Raw genomic sequence first — 2,981 nt, forward strand, 5'->3', positions numbered from 1 at the left:
GGTGCAGCCAAAAAAAAAATAAAAATGGGCAGAAGATCTTAATAGACATTTCTCCAAAGAAGACATACAGACGGCCAGTAGGCACATGAAAAGATGCTCAACATTGCTAATTATTAGAAAAATCAAAACTACAACAAGGTACCACCTCACACCAGTCAGAATGTCCATCATTAAAAAGTCTACAAATAACAAATGCTGGAGAGGGTGTGGAGAAAAGGGAACCCTCTTGCACTGTTGGTGGGAATGTACGTTGGTGCAGCCACTATGGAAAACAAGACGAAAGTTCCTCAAAAAACGAAAGATAGGAAATTCCCTGGTGGTCCAGTGGTTAGGACTCTGCACTTCTACTGCAGCGAGCACAGGTTCCATCCCTGGTCAGGGAACTAAGATCTTGCATGCTGCACAGTGTGGCCAAAAAAACCAAAAAACTAAAAATAGAGTTACCATGTGATCCTGCAATCCCACTCCTGGGCATATATCTAGCAAAACTCTAATTAAAAAAGATACATGCACCCCAATGTTCACAGCAGCACTATTCACAATAGCCAAGACATGGAAACAACCTAAATGTCCATCAACAGATGAATAGGTAAAGAAGATGTATTACATATATACAATGGAATACTACTCAGCCATAAAAAAGAATGAAGTAATGCCATTTGCGGCAACATGAATGGACCGAGAGATTATCATACTAAGTGAAGTAAATCAGACAAAGACAAATATCATATGATCTCACTTACATGTGGAATCTAAAATATGACACAAAAATGAACTTATCTATGAAACGGAAACAGACATAGAGAACGGACTTGTGGCTGCCAAGGAGAGGGCAGTGGGGAAGGGATGGATTGGGAGTTTGGGATTAGCAGATGCAAACTACTATATATATTGATAGAACAGATAAACAACAAGGTCCTACTGTATAGCATAGGGAACTATATTCAATATCCTGTGATAAACCATAATGGAAAAGAATATGAAAAGGAATGTGTATATATGTATAACTGAATCACTTTGCTACACAGCAAAAATTAACACAACATTGTAAGTCAACTAACTTCGATAAAATAATTTTTAAAAAATCAGCACATCTAAAAAAAGAAAGAAAAGAAAAAGCCAGAGTAAATTCTTTCTCCATGGAAAAATCATCACAAATCATTTGCATCAACAATCCTTGTAAGAAAATAAATGAAAACAATGTTTGGTACTCTTGGTTTTAATTTAAAAATTAAACTTTATGTTGAAACGTTAATCTTGTTCAAATGCTGTCACGTCCTCGATGTGGTGAAGAAAGCAGGAGTTTAAACAGCCATCAGAAAGGTCCTCATTCTACCAGGACAGGACATGGGATTCCCCCATCCTGTGTGACAATGCCAGTTGCAATAAGAATTTCTTTCACCAGAGTAGATTCAGCAAAGATTTATCGAAAAAAAAGAAAAAAAAGTAAACAAACCCAGGTTATCTGATTCCAAACCCTGATTTTTCTTTTCCCCATTTACCACAAGTACCAAATTAGGCAGATCTTTAATGATTTAATAACTATGATTACATTGTTGAACTATAATCAAAGGGTATAATTTAAAAAGAAAATCATTGCATTTACATTCCCAGCACTGTGCTGAGGAAAGGCTTAGAAAAAGAACTTTATACTCTGGTCAGGGAAAAGGGACACAGAGACAGGCAGCAAGTAGGACAGAACAGCCTGTGATGAAAGGGAGAGAGCCATAGCTACTTGTCTAAGGGCAGGCCCGGCAGAACCTTGATGGCTTCCTGGCAGAGACGGGGGTGGGACCTTAAAGGCCAAGGAGAGCTGGTTGGCTGGAAAAGAAGTGACTTTACGTGTGCCCTTTCAACCTGCCAAGCCTGATGTTTCCTCTCTGGCCTATAAGGGGGCGAGAACAGGTTCCTCTGAGGACCGTTCCAACTCTAAATTCCAAGACTGCCCAAGGGGACAGCATAAGCAAAGGCCCTGAGGCTGGATTGAGCCACAGTGAATTGATGGTTCACCCAGGAGTACTGCCTGCTCAGAGCAGTGGGTGTGTCTCAAGAGATTAGAGGGGAAAGACTCCCTAATGCTAAAGCATGGAACTTGGTGCTGTAGGCAGTGAGAGTAGTAATTGTAGGCCCTAGAGGAGGGAAGTAGTCATACATTTAATTACTCCTCCTCTTGCCACCCCCTCTGCCCATTCCCTCCTGCCTCGCTGAGCTCTGGCTCTGGGGACCTCCAGCTCCACCAGGTTCCTGGGGGGCATTTCCCTCCCACCGTCTGTCCCATCACCCTCCCCGCCCAGCTGCCTGCTGTAGCTATTCCTTGGATGTCCTTAACTTTGTATTGCCAAAAAAACCCCAAAACAAAACAAAACAAAAAAACAGGATTCCCCATTAGATTTGAATTTCAGAGAAATAACTATTACCCGAAAACTATGGTTTGCCTCTTGGTGGGTGTTGAGTCAAAAGACACAACTGAGCCAAAGATCGGGAGAAGGAAAGATTTATTATTACTTGGCAGCAAAGCAAGGAGAACGCGGAGATCTTTCCCAAAGCAGTGTTTCCCCGAACAGCAAAATTGGGGCAGTTTTAAACTAAGAGTACATGTATATTCATGAAGGAGCTTGGGCAGTGGGCAGAGTCCAAGCTTTAGTTGATTGAAGTCCTGAGGGTCAGAAAAGGTCGACATTATTATCCCTTAGGTCCTATTGATCTGGTGGTTGAGCGCCCAGGGGGGATTTAAATTCTGCAAAACAGCTCAAGACAGCGCTTCAGGCTAGTCTTTACCATTGAAATAGAACTGGGAGTCTTTACAACTGATGTGTTATCTTTGCTATGGTTACTCCTCTCACCTGATAAGTTTGTCCTTTTGTTTTCTTAAGATCATTATTACTGAGACCTGCTCCAGGACAAGCATTGTGGCCAGGCTTAGCTCACAAAATGGCTTAGGCTGAAATGGCTTCTCTTATGTCGAGAAAGTGACGCTTAGT

At 41.6% G+C, this 2,981-nt stretch overlaps 1 non-coding gene across 1 annotated transcript; it reads left to right on the forward strand.

The window, feature by feature from the left end:
• Positions 1 to 310: 310 nt before the first annotated feature.
• Positions 311 to 383, forward strand: TRNAR-UCU. Its single transcript has one exon. It is a non-coding gene; the product is annotated as a tRNA-Arg (tRNA).
• Positions 384 to 2,981: the final 2,598 nt, after the last annotated feature.

The sequence above is a fragment of the Monodon monoceros genome, unplaced genomic scaffold (assembly GCF_005190385.1).
Source record: "Monodon monoceros isolate NGI ecotype Baffin Bay Population unplaced genomic scaffold, NGI_Narwhal_1 Super_Scaffold_19, whole genome shotgun sequence".
In the NCBI taxonomy this organism is placed as follows: Eukaryota; Metazoa; Chordata; class Mammalia; order Artiodactyla; family Monodontidae; genus Monodon; species Monodon monoceros.